The sequence below is a fragment of the Acinonyx jubatus genome, chromosome C2 (assembly GCF_027475565.1).
Source record: "Acinonyx jubatus isolate Ajub_Pintada_27869175 chromosome C2, VMU_Ajub_asm_v1.0, whole genome shotgun sequence".
In the NCBI taxonomy this organism is placed as follows: domain Eukaryota; kingdom Metazoa; phylum Chordata; class Mammalia; order Carnivora; family Felidae; genus Acinonyx; species Acinonyx jubatus.
This window is the reverse complement of record NC_069384.1, coordinates 154915707-154928538: the sequence shown is the minus strand read 5'-3', so window position 1 is coordinate 154928538 and position 12832 is coordinate 154915707. Positions and strand designations below refer to the sequence as shown.

The window sequence follows — 12832 nt, the reverse complement described above, 5'->3', positions numbered from 1 at the left end:
ACCCATGATTCCTATCTGAGCCACAGTGGATGCACATCTTCCCATCTAGTTATTAGAAAATTACAGGACCCAAATACTGATGCGGCGGTTATGGAATCCTAAGCATCACAGAGCAGATCAGATCATCTGTAACCAACTACAGTACACGGATACCATAGTAGCAACAACTGATGAAAGATAACAAAGCTTGCTTCCTCCGAAGTGTGGGCACTGTGACCTTCTACAGTCACGCGTGCACAGCAGGACCTTTGCAAGTCGCCACATGTCACATGGATGACAGGATCCAGGATACAAGGCAGAGTAAAAGTATTCTAGTCACACAGAAATTCTGTGTCACAAATTCCAAATTCAGTCATCCTTAATGATTCACTTAATAAGTTACCGGTAAGAAGGGATGAGTTCTCCATAAATGACAGTTGAGGGATTGGGTGGCGCTCACTCAGACGAGCAGAAGTCAGGACTCACATGTTTGGAGAGCGGCTTGCATCCATCAGAGAATTCTGGCATCCCACCGGTGGCCTTCCAGCCCACTTTGAAAATGGCTATATTAGAATTACTGTGCTGCCGAAGTCATCAAGATTTTGGACTCTGATGGAAAAGACCACTCATCCAAAGCATGTTTTTTCCCAGTAGGAAGTTAAGTCTTCGAATGAGGAAGGTCCTTCTGATGTATCAGCTTTGGCATCTAGGACAGCTTTTCCAGAAAGAACTTGCTATATGAGCCGGCTGCAAACACGAGGAAAATCTTTTTACAAGAGGGTTATAAGAGCTGATAAGTATCGAGTAGCTCCGCCCCTTCCTTCCACTGAACCACAGCTAAGCTTTCCATGGCAAAGATGGTGGGGTTTTTGAGACAATGGTTTTGGACTCCTTTGCTTCACTATGCTCTGGTCCCCTTGACCCTCTTGTACTAGAATCTTCCCAGCATCCGCCCTGTTTGTCCTGTCTCTCAAGTCTAACTCTACACTCGTCCTTTGGGCTTGGGGACCCTCTTGGGCTTCTCCAGCCTTGACCATCTCACGCTATCATTTGCCACTGACGTCCCACTGCCTACATCTGTGCGTTACAGATAACCTTTCATCCGACCCCTCTTCACTTCCCTTCCAGCTCCAGTGAACGAGAGGCGAGGTGGGATGAACTAAAATGAAATCGTCAAGGCTCTTGAATCCAAACTCCTCTGCTTCTCGGCCTGCTGTAATCAACCATTGGGTACGCTTAGGGACAAATCTATGGTCAGCCATGTGGTATGGATCTGGACTTTCTAGGAACTGAGAATATGCACGCATTAGGGTCGACAATCAGCTGGTTAAACACCGAATCCTTTTCCTGTCACTGGTGTAACCATTGTCCCACTGCCCCGACCACCTAGACTCCTTTCCTGGAACTCCCTGGACTGTCCTCTAATCCTGAAACTTCAGGGGCACTGTCTGACCAACAGGGGGTGGATGTGGGGGGTCAGACCTTGGCTGGGTACCCTAGGCAGCAACCATTCTGATTGGTCGAAACTGAGCCATACTAGTTGCTGTAGATCTTAAATATCAACCCTGTGCAAGTGAGCCCCGGGCAGGATTTGATATTTAAAAATGGAGAAGAAAAAACAGTCGCGAAGTGACTGCTGTGTAGGGTTCTCCCAGCCAGCAGCCTCTTCTTTTTAAGGCTGCCCCAGAGACGGGAGGGTTTGTTTGTAACAAGCAGATGACTTAGTAAATATTGCTTTTGCCAAAACTCCAGTGGTCCCCGAATGTTAGGTGCTAATAAAGCCCGTGTTATTATTAGGCCCGTGGTCTATGTAGGTAGCTCATCGCCAAGCACTGGCATGACGGAGAGCAAGGAAAAACAAAGGAAACGAGCTAAGCCTGGATGGAAGGTGGGAGGCGTATGGTGACCCCTTCTCCGAGCGGGAAACGTGCCTGAAATCTCTGTTGTCTTCCGAAGGCCTTGGTCCCCTCGCCCGAAGCATGAGGGTCATATGAACACCCCCCTTCACCAGTGTCTTGGGAGTGTAGACGAGAAACAGGCCTCTTCATCAGAGAGTGAGGGAATGTACCAGAGAAGAGCATTGGGAGATCCAGCCTCATCCTGTGGCTGGAGACCCGCGGCCACTGCCTCTTCAGTGTAGTGTTTGGCTTTTGCTGTACCCAGTGGCCCCTGAGAGGGAGTGTGGCCGTGAGAGCAAGCCGGAAAGAGCTCCGCGAGCCCGAACTCCCAACCGAAGGAAACGGCAGATGTGTGCGTCTGATTCTGCTTGGACGCAGATAGGCTTTTGTCAGATGCTCACAGGAAGATGACTGTGTCAAACTCTCAACCGTCTGGACAAAGTTCAGGATTGTTCTTCAGGGAGACTTCTTCCTGAGCAATAAGGAACACACGCGTTTCCTAAGCATCCTGTTGGGCGGTGACGCGCCCTTCCTTCCCAAGGTGCTCTGAGCCGGAAGGATGTCCGTGCGGGCAGGAGAGGTGGCTGGGTGGTGTGGGGGAGGGCAGTGGGGCCAGGGGAGGGCCGTGGGATTGGGGGAGGGCAGTGAGGCCGGGCGTGTCCGGGAATATTGCTGGATCCTGGACTGAGTAGAATGCTCAGGGCATCCGAGGGCAGAAGGACGAGGCAGGGCAGGAGGAGGCAGTCTGTCTCCCCATGCTGATAACAGCTCTGGAGGAGGTTTCCAGACTGGGGCATCTCATCTGAACCTGGCTGAGAAACATTCAGGAGAAAGATCAGGAAGAGCTGACCTCAGGCCAAGCTGCAAGAAGGGGGCAGGGTGGCGGATTTTATGGGACAGTGGAGCCCGAAGTGAACCCTGAGCATGCTCCTTTTTTTTCTTTTGATTGAGTACAGTTGAGACATAATGTTACATCAGTTTCAGGTGCGGAACATCGCGATTTGACAAGTTTATACACGATGCTGTGTTCGCCACAAGCATAGCTACCGTTACATCCCTATTACAGCATCATTGACTATGTTCCTTACGTTCTGCTTTTTCATCCTGCGACTTCCTCCTTCCATCCCTGGAAGCCTGTGTCTCCCTTTCCCCTTCACCTTTTACCAACTGCTCCTGCCCCCATCAGTAGTTCGTTCTCTGTGTTTATAGGTCTGACTCTGCTCTTTGTTTATTCGGGTTTTTTTAGATTCCATTTATAAGTGGCATTGTATGGTATTTGTCTCAGTCTGACCTATTTCAATTAGCATAATACCTTCTGGGTCCATCCGTGTCTCAAATGGCACTGTCTCATCCTTTTTTATGGCTGCATAATATTCCAGTGTGTGTGTGTGTGTTTACCACACTTTCCTTACCCATTTGTCTATTGATAAACACCAGAATTGCTACCATGCCTCGCCTCTTGTAAATGCTGCAGTAAACATAAGGGTGCGTGAATCTTTTCAAGTTAGTGTTTCCCTGGGTAAACACTCAGTACTGGCATTACTAGATCATAGGGTGGTTCTTGTTTTTAACTTTCTGAGGAACCTCCATACTGTTCTCCACAGTGGCTGCACCAGTGTGCCTTCCCACCAACAGTGCATGGCCATTCCTTTTTCTCCGTATCCTCACGGAAACTTGTTTCCTTTCTTTTTTTTTTTTTTTAAAGAAAAACAAAAACTCAGCTAATGTGTGCTTTTCTTGTTTTATAGAACACGGGAGGTGGACCCACACTTTTAGTTCTATTTGCGATTAAATAAGCACGTGTAGCCCTTACTAGGTGCCAGGCACTCTTCTAGGGTTTAGCCCCCAGGACAGTCAGAGGTAGTCTGATTACTCCCATTTTGCAATGGAGAAACCAAAGCACGGAAGGGCTAACTGGCTTGTCCAAGGTCAGCACAGCCAGGATTGGACCCAAGGCAACCTGGCTTCCAAGTCTGTGCTCTTGACCCTTGACTTGATTTTTTTTTTTAAGTGGACTTTATTTTTTAGAACAGTTTTAGATTTACAGAAAAATTAAGATAGTACGGAAGGTTCCACGACCTTCCTTACCCTGTTTCTAGTATTTATAAACATCTTACATTAGCATGGCACATTTGTTACAATTAACAAACGCCTATTAATACATTATTAACGAAAGTCCATAGTTTATTTGGATTTCCTTAGCTTTCACCTAATGTCTTCTTCTGATCCAGGATCCCGTCCAGGGCTGTATCATGTCTAATCCTCAGGCTTCCTTAGGATCCCCTTGGGCTGTCGCTGTTTCTCAGACTTCCTTGTTTTTGACGACTTTGAGGATTCTGAGGAGCGCCGGTCAGGTGTTTGGGGAGGTATCTGATGATTTTTCTCACAATGAGACTCAACCCTTGACTTTTGATAGTGACGGCGAGTTCTTGCAAAGCAGGTATAAACGCACCAGGGGCATCCATGTTGGTCCTGCCGTTATTGGGCAGAATTCCACACGAGGCCTTTTTCTCTTACACGTATGTTTCTTTTCAGAAGGCAAAGGATACTCTTGTTTTGTACTTGTGCCAAAGTCATCTGGTTCCAGTGAAAAGAAATCATCCTAACCCAGGCTCCCTGCTGGTGAGAGGCCCTTGGTCGATGCTAGGCCCCGTATTTCAGGGTCACAGATTGCGTTCGTTTCCCTCAGCCCTCCTGCCTGGCCTTGTTTGTCACCATTAAGGCTGGGGGGCCCCGAAGCCCTAGTCTCGGCATGGCCGGCTGCCTCCCAGCTCCTACCCCCGGGCTCTGTCCCTTGCAGCTGTCCCTCTCTGCTGTCTCTGTGGAGGCATCTCCTCAGCCCTGCGCGTGCTCTTCTGCAGAAGCCTCCCCTCCTCCCGGCCTTCCCCAAGTGCCGTCCTGGCGGGGGGACCACCGTCTCAGGCGAGAGACCACACCGCTAGATGGATCCTTACAGGCCAGCCTGGGGACACGCCCATTCGATCTTCCCAGGGAGAACCCCAATCATGAAGATGCTTACGTGCCAGAGAAGTGCTTGAGATGTGGTCTTGGGATGATAAAAATACCCACAACCTTTCAAAACCATGGCAACACAAGAGGCAGGAATGTTGCCAATTAAAAAGCATTTAAACTATGGCCACAGGCTGCAGGTTTGGAAACGGAGTAGATTAGGAAAACAGCTGGATGGAATGGAGTCCTGCCTTCGTTCTGCCCCCTACCGTGACCCAGGTGAGAGCCCCACCGAGCTCCAAGCCGAGCCCCCTATAAACATCAGCCGGGAGTGAGGAAGGGAAGGGGTGCGGCGCAGGAATTTCCCAGCCATCTCCAACAGCTGCAGCCCCCCGCTTCCGATCGCTCCCCTCCCCCAGTCCAGGCGGTCAGGTAGCCAACAGCTTCCTCGCTCACGTCCTTCCCAACCGTCCTCGTCCAGGGTTGAGTCACTGTCCTCCATTCCCCACCTTCCGCTGCATCCACACCCTCTGCGTGTGACTCTGCAGATCCTCCGACAATTTTCGAAGAGGAACACGTCTACTGCCCTGCGACTCTGGGCTTGACCCGGGAATATTAGCAGATGTGACGCACGTAGTGGTTTGAGATGTGCTTGTGCGACGGGGCGTGACCTCTTGTGCCTCTGCCATCGCCGTGAGAAGAACGTGCCCCAGCTAGCTCGCTGGTCCCCGGAGGAAGAGAGACATGTGGCACAGACCCGGACCCAAACTGCAGCCTGGAGCCCAAGCCAGCTGATCCCAGCCGACATCAGCCAAACCGCGCTGCTCTACGGGGTCTGAGTAGAGGCTCGGCGGTATGTCGCCGAGGCTTCCAGCCGTCCGGTCCCAGCAGTAGCTTATGGACATACAGGTCCACCCTCCAGCCCCTCTTGGAAACATACACAAGAGGAAGGTGTCCGGGAAGAGGCGGCCTCACGGGAATCCTTGTCCCAGGAGACTATTCCTTCCTCGTGTGAGTCTCAATAGTGATGTCATAGTCTCTGTGACTCACCTCTCCCAGGAGGCTTTAGTGTGCTAGTAATAACACTCATTAGCGTTCACCTGGGGTTTTATAAGCAGGAGGTGACAGTGACTGGCAACCATCTTCTGAGGTTTGGGAAAGGCCAGGATTATGACGTCCATTTTGCCAAGAGGAAATAAAAAACAGACAAGGTGGGTCACTCACCAGGACTGGACCAGGAGGCAGCTGTCTGGAGGAAGCAAGAGAGGAGTTCCTTACACCCGGGGGGAAGTCATATGTGTGCGTTTTAATTTTTATAAACTCTTCATATAAAAGGGATGCATGCCAGTTGTAGAAACATAGGAAAATGCAGAAAGCATAAAAAAAAAAAAAAAGTTCCAGGGGAGCCTGGAACTCAGTCGGCTAAGCGTCCGACTTCAGCTCAGGTCATGATCTCATGGTTTGTGGGTTCGAGGGCCGCGTGGGACTCTGTGCCGGCGGCTCGGAGCCTGGAGCCTGTTTCAGATTCTGTGTCTCCATCTCTCTCTGCCCCTCCCCCCACTTGCGCTCCGTCTTTCTCTCTCAAAAATAAATAAACATACACAAATTTAAAAAGGAAAAAAAGAAAGAAAAAGGAGCCCCTGGTCAGCAACCTGGGGCCTGGGGCTGCGGGTGGTGCCCTCACTCTTCCAGGCTCCCTCAGGCTCTGCAGACAATTCTGTTCTCAGGGAGAAAGCAGGGGTGTGGGCTGGAGCTTTCCATCTGACTGCATCATGACTTGACTCAGCCACCGGACTGGTTGAACTGGGTTAACCCTGGCCGCACTCGCCGCACTCCCGTGTTCCTCTTCCTCTGGGTCCGGCTGAGACCTCCTCCCTCCTTCCTTCCGCCTCTCTCGCCCCAACCCAGAGTGCTCTGGAGCACCTACTGCCCTGCGTTGTAACTTTTCATTTACAAGTCACGAGCCTCTCCTGGATGCAAGCTCCTTGAGGGTTTTACTGTCTTTGTATCTTCAGCAGGTCAGCGCGAGAACGAATGCTGTCCCACCCAGGAACATCCAGAATGCGCCAAGAATAGACTGAGGGCTGGGGGTCGATTTGGGAGAAGCAGCCAGGGTTTCTTCTTCATGAATATGTTTCATCGCAGAATTCCTTTGAATTGGAGAAATTACAACTCCGATGATAGGCTCCGTGGTTGGTTGGGGTCCCGACATCACCTATCCCCGTGCCGTGAAGGTTTCGGGTCTTGTTCTCATTGGACTTTACGCGGAGAGCCAAGTCTTAGCCAGAGTAGGATATATATTTTAAAAAAATAAAAATAAAAAATAAAAACCCATCTGCCCAGCTTTCCTTTAAAGCAGTCGTTCTCAAACTGCTCAATACCAGAAGGGTCAGGAGCGCTTGTCGAAACACAAAATGCTGAGCTCCACTCCAGGGGTCCTGACTCGGCATTTCTAACCAATTCCCACCTGGTGTTGATGCTGCTGGTCCGGGGACCACACTTGAAGAATTGCTAGTCTCAATGATTTAAGCTGGCTCCTGGATACGGTGACCTCCTCCCAAGTCCGAGGAGCTGGCTCTTTGGCCCGGCTGTGCCACAGCCCGGCTCCGTCCACCCTCACGCCAGGACTGCTCCGTCTCTGCTTTGCGGTCTGCGTAGGCACACGGGGACATTGCGGCCCGTGTCAAAAGGCCACGAGGGCCTGAAAGTTACTGTAGCAGAATCGGAAACCTTACCAGGGTCCCTGCTAGCTTTTAGGAGAAGCACTTGAAGCTTCGGGGAAGAGAAGTTTACATCCTGGGAAAACCCCGGCTCCAGCAGCCAAGCTTTGAACAGGAGGCAGCAGCCGGGTGTCTCCCCCACCCCCTTCCAAAGGCCACGGGACTCCCGGCCGTCATCTGTGAGGGGCTCCGTGTACTCTCCACACTGCCTGGTCTGTGCCTCAGCCCACAATCTCTTTCTTTCTTGAGCCTTACAGGAGAAGGTGAGAAGGGCTAAGATATGCGTTCCCTGTCACAATTAAAGTCCAAACTCCTGACCGTGGCCTGCCTGGCGCTCAGACCTCCTCTCCCTGCTCTCCAGCTCGTCAGCTCCACTCTGACCCTCTGGCCTCCCTGCTGTCCCTCCAACACCAATCTTTTTCCACCCTGAATCTCTGCGTTCCCGCTGTCTGCTAAGCCAAGGATCCAGATGGGACACGAGACCGGTGGTTCAGGCGGCCCCTCTCCAGAGAGAGCTTCCTGTTCCCCTTCCATAAGGCAGCCCCACTTCCCACCCATTCCTTCTGTCCCCATCTTCAGAGGACTTGTCACCATCTGACACCATCTCCAGGGTGGAAGTTCCACGAAGGCCACAACCTCGTCTGCCTTTCGCAGCCATGTCCCCGGCACCTGGACCGTGCCTGGCACATCATACGGGTTCAATAAAGATTTATGGAAGGAATCTGTGGCCTCTGCCAAATATACTGCGAGAGGCAAGGTCTAGCATCCTTAAGCGACATACCCCAGACCTTGATTCTAAAGTCCAGAGTCTGGCTCCGGGTTTACTGCCTCACAGCTTGTTCAGATGGGAAGAACCGGGATCACAGATGTCGCCGCTACTGTCACTCTGGACAAAGCCCTCAACTTGTGTTGCCCTGACCTGCCTCACCTACCAAATGGCTGGATAACATCGGTGTCGCCTGCCCCCAAGACTGTGTCAAGGCTCAGATGAGGTAATTGCTGGGAAAGTGCTCTGCCAGGGAAAAGGCGTTGACAGCTTTGAGGGTTGGGGCTGGTTATACTTCTCTGTGCCTTTAAAATCTGCACACGGCATTTAATTTTACACGAGCTTTTCATTCTGGTAGTTTTAAAATAATAAAGCATCGTTGAACTTCTTCATAAGCATAAGGTAAGCCCATTCCAGACTAAAAACAAAATCTAAGGAGTTACATTTGAAAAAGAAATTCTGGAATCTGAGCCCCTGCTAAGAGACTCTTACTTTGGTCTTTTCTCTGCCTCCGTTTTGCTACCCATGCACGCACGTGCCCGCTGTCTCCCCAAGGCAGCTGGGCTTTCTACTTGGCACTAAGGAAATTCAGTGTAAGTTAAAGAACAGTTTGGGGTCTACATCCCTAATCCCAGCAACAGGTGAGGATGTTAAGTGACGTTAGTTGACTTCAGATAAATGGCTGGATTAGAGAGATCTGAACCCCCCATGTGGCTGAGATGCAGTCTCCCCTGGTCACGTGGGCTTCCAGCTCTCACCTGGTCGGGGAACTGAAGGAGTAAAGTCCTCCTGGAGAAGCCCCTGGGGGTAGGGTTGCCAGTAAACTCTAACAAGTAAAAATAGAAGATGCCCAGTTGCATCTAAAATTTCAGGTAAGCGACAAATCAGGTTGTACTATAAGCATACCCCATGAAATGTCTGGGACATACTTATGCCAAAAGAAGTATTCACTGTTTATCTGAAGTGTGGTTCCAGCGTGTGCCCTCTCTTTTATCTGGCAAGCTACCCTCGAGGGCCTGTTCTGATCTTCAAGTCCTCAGCCCTAAGAATGGAGGGGCACGGAGACCGTACTTTTCCTAACCCACTTTACCCTACACGTGAGAAATGCTTTGCTATCAGTCTCCACTCCAATTCCGTTTCCTCCCTTCCCAGGGCTGGCCCGTTGCTCAAGGGCAATGAGTGAATGTAACCTTAGGTAACCCGTCTGCCTGGGCTGTTGCTAAAATGCCGCCCACGCAGCCACCGTCCTTGGAATCAGCAGGGCACTTCCCAAAGCGTGGATGGCAGAAAAATGCTCAGGTCCTAAGACGAACCAGGACAGGAGTGTTTTATAGATGTTGGGAGCATTTGATTCTTAGATAAAGGGCCTGGGAGACCCGGAACATGTCCCTGAATGCAGAGCAAAACTCCTGTGTCAGCCTATTCATCTTGGTATTACTAAACACTACCTTTATCACTAATAATATCTCACACCCATGTTGTGCTTTTCATCCAGAGATCTCTACGTACAGTATTAGCATTGAGCAGCTCAGCCCGATGACCCGCGGATTATGTAATTATACAGAGAGCTTCCTCGAGGTAGAAGGGTTGGCCCTTCCTAGAACAGACCTGGATGGCAACTAGGAATAGTTGGGTCCAAACAAACCTGAGCTGGGTGACAGACGTTTCAGTACGTGTCCGCCCCCCCCCCCCCCCAACACACACCCTGTTACACTGTTGGCTTCTCAAGTACAAGATTGGTACTGTCTGCTTGTTTTTAATCTCCAGCATTTAGCACAATGGCTGGAATACAGCAAGCGCTCAGTAAATGTTTGCTGAGTCAATGGATGAGTGGTGAGCAAACATGTTAACCTGGAAATAAGCTCGGCCTTTCTTCCTCTGCTTCTCTTGCACATGGGGTGTGAAGCAGTGGCTGTCAGCCCTATGTTGATATGTCCTCAGATCATTTGCTATTTCTGGGCACACGGGCTCTCCTGGTGCTTCCACTCCAGGCTTATCCGCATCTGCGCATCAGAGGACACCCCCAGGCTACTGGAACAGCTTTGGGTCTGCCCCGTATGTCCCACTCCTGCAGCCCTTAACCACAGATGGAGGCGTATAGGCTACCAACTCTCCAACTCTCTCATCTCTGATGGGGACATGTAAGTGTGACCCATACTGTGCCAACAGTACCCTCCTAGGGTCCTGGCTTGACATCTAGTCTTGTTTGTTCTTCTACCCTTCCCAGGCCTGTTTCTGCACCCTGAGTACCTGTAAAACACCGGGAACACTTCCTAATGCGTCACTTTCACTGGAATATTCCGTCACGATCTGCTTCTGGGGAACCTAGCTTAAAACCGGCACATGTTGATTTCTTCACCGTGGCTCGTTTTCCCTGTCATTCCGACTCTTTTTCCTGTGTCAGGAAAGACTCTTTAATAAAATACAGCCACAGATACAGCAACAAGCACTCTTCCCATTGGATGAGAAGCAATGGAAGACAAGGAGCCATCAAGGCTTTACATCTGTTGGGGCAGAATGTAGAATTTTGACTTTGAATTTTCCTGAGAAAAGACAGGGCAACAAGGTAAGCTTCTAACTCTTGTGCCCATAAGTGTGTGGCCCTACTTACAGGCTCCCCACTTGGGGGCTCTCTTCAGATAAACCTCTGCAGGAGCCAGAGTGGAGACCAGTGGTCCCTGAACGACTGGTACACACAGGCTGGACCACATCACCTCCCCCATTTAGAGCAGGGGGACCTTGTAGCAAAGTGGTGGGGGTGGGTGGGTAGGCTGAGTCCACGTGATGAGTGAGTGGCCATGTGTCCTCAGAAAGACTTTTAAAGAGTCCGTTCTCCATTCCCTGGGGCTTTCTCATCCCAAGACTTCCCACCTTTGGAGATCAAGTTCAGATGTCGGGGCTGGGGAGGCATCCCTCTTTCCATCCAAGGGTTTCAGGCAGAAAAAAATGGAATGGCATTTAATAACTTCCCTCACTGCACTATAAAGACAATGGCAGGGTTAGGTGTTCCTGAGCTCTCTGGGATTTTATTAGTTTGTTATACTTCAAAGGGCTCTGGTGGTGCTGCCATAACCTACTTCGGAGGAAAACATTTATTATTAACATTGGTTTAACACTTAACTTTCTAAGGTATTTGTGGATGGCACAGTCATACATCTGCCTTTTTATAGTGCTTCGCAGCAGAGCACAAGACCTCTGGCTGACACCTCATACATCATCAAAATTAAGACCTCTAGGCAAACAGGGTAAAGTAGGGCGGGGGTGGGATGGGACAGCAACTTGGGATGACTCAAATGGTTTCCCAGTTAACTTTCCTTTAGAGAGAGACTGTTTCCATTAAGGAGCAAATTATTCTTAACTTTAAGACACCCTTGTTTCCTTGGCAACCCACAACGACTTGAAAGGAAGGGTCCACCGTGGCCCTACAGCCAAGTGATGCCTCCTACCTGGCTGGCGGCTGGTGGAGATTAACCCAGACGTGGGGTCAGCCAGCCAGGGATCAACCCCCCACCTCCTTGGCATTCGACCCCCTGGCTCTCCTGTGCTAAGGCCAGAAGAAATCTGGAAAGCAGCAGGTCTTTTATAAACATAAACTGTATCCTCATCATGTCAGAATCCTTGCTGGAGACTCAGAAAATGATGGCAGAAAACTATCAACAAAAGAAGAGAACGACTCATTTCTTTTTTACTGACTCCCCTTCTTGGTCCAGCACTGGCTGACGTTTGGCCATCGCTTTGGCCTGTCTATAAAAACACAAGGGACCATAATTGTATGGTTTCATATGCTCTCACGCCCATGAGCCTTTCTCACTCAAATTCGGCAAATGGGGCAAGCAAGGAGTGAGGTATTTTCGGGGGTTCTTTAGTAGAGATCATGTTGGCCCAACTTGACGTGGGTCATAAACTCTACTTTGTACAAAGGATCCTGATCTTTATTTTGAGAGGAACAACAATTATAGTCCCTAAGACCTGAGACCAACAGCATTTTTGAGGAGGGAAAAGAAAAGAACCGTGAAGACGAAGATGTGCTGAGAAGTGGGCAAGGACCCCCAAATGGCCGTTTGGGGGAATTCTCGCCTGAGGCGACATGAGACCTTGCGTCTTTCCCACTGACGAAGTGGCTGCTGTTTGCTCCGAGCTGTCAAGAATCAACCGTGTGGAGTATGGAACGTGACGCCAGTCCATCTGCTGGGGGCCTTGTCTTCTTTTGTCAATGGTGTGACATCAGCAGCGCCGCTTGGCATTTGCACCGCGCATCAAATCTGTGCCTGTTGGTTTCCAAACATCGTGTCCAGAGAGAACTAGAGTGTATTACAGCCCAAACAAGGAATCAGGGGACGGGAGAGGACTCGGCCCCACGCGGGCGCTGCTCGATACGAGCGTCCAAAAGGCACTGTGCGACAGAAGATGGGAAGAGCGGAGAAAGCCTTCGGCGTTCTGGAAAGAGGAAAAACACCAGCGTGGGGAAGCGCAGCTGCTCTGTCGGGATGACGAAAGCAATTGCATTAAGTCACAGCTTC

General features: G+C 50.4%; 1 long non-coding RNA gene across 1 annotated transcript; it reads left to right on the top strand.

Annotated features, from left to right (window-relative positions):
• The first annotated feature begins 5035 nt into the window (after positions 1 to 5035).
• LOC113594113 (uncharacterized) lies at positions 5036 to 11584 on the top strand. Its single transcript, XR_003414391.2, has 3 exons — positions 5036 to 6037; positions 6842 to 8538; positions 10540 to 11584. It is a non-coding gene; the product is annotated as an uncharacterized LOC113594113 (long non-coding RNA).
• The last annotated feature ends 1248 nt before the right edge of the window (positions 11585 to 12832 follow it).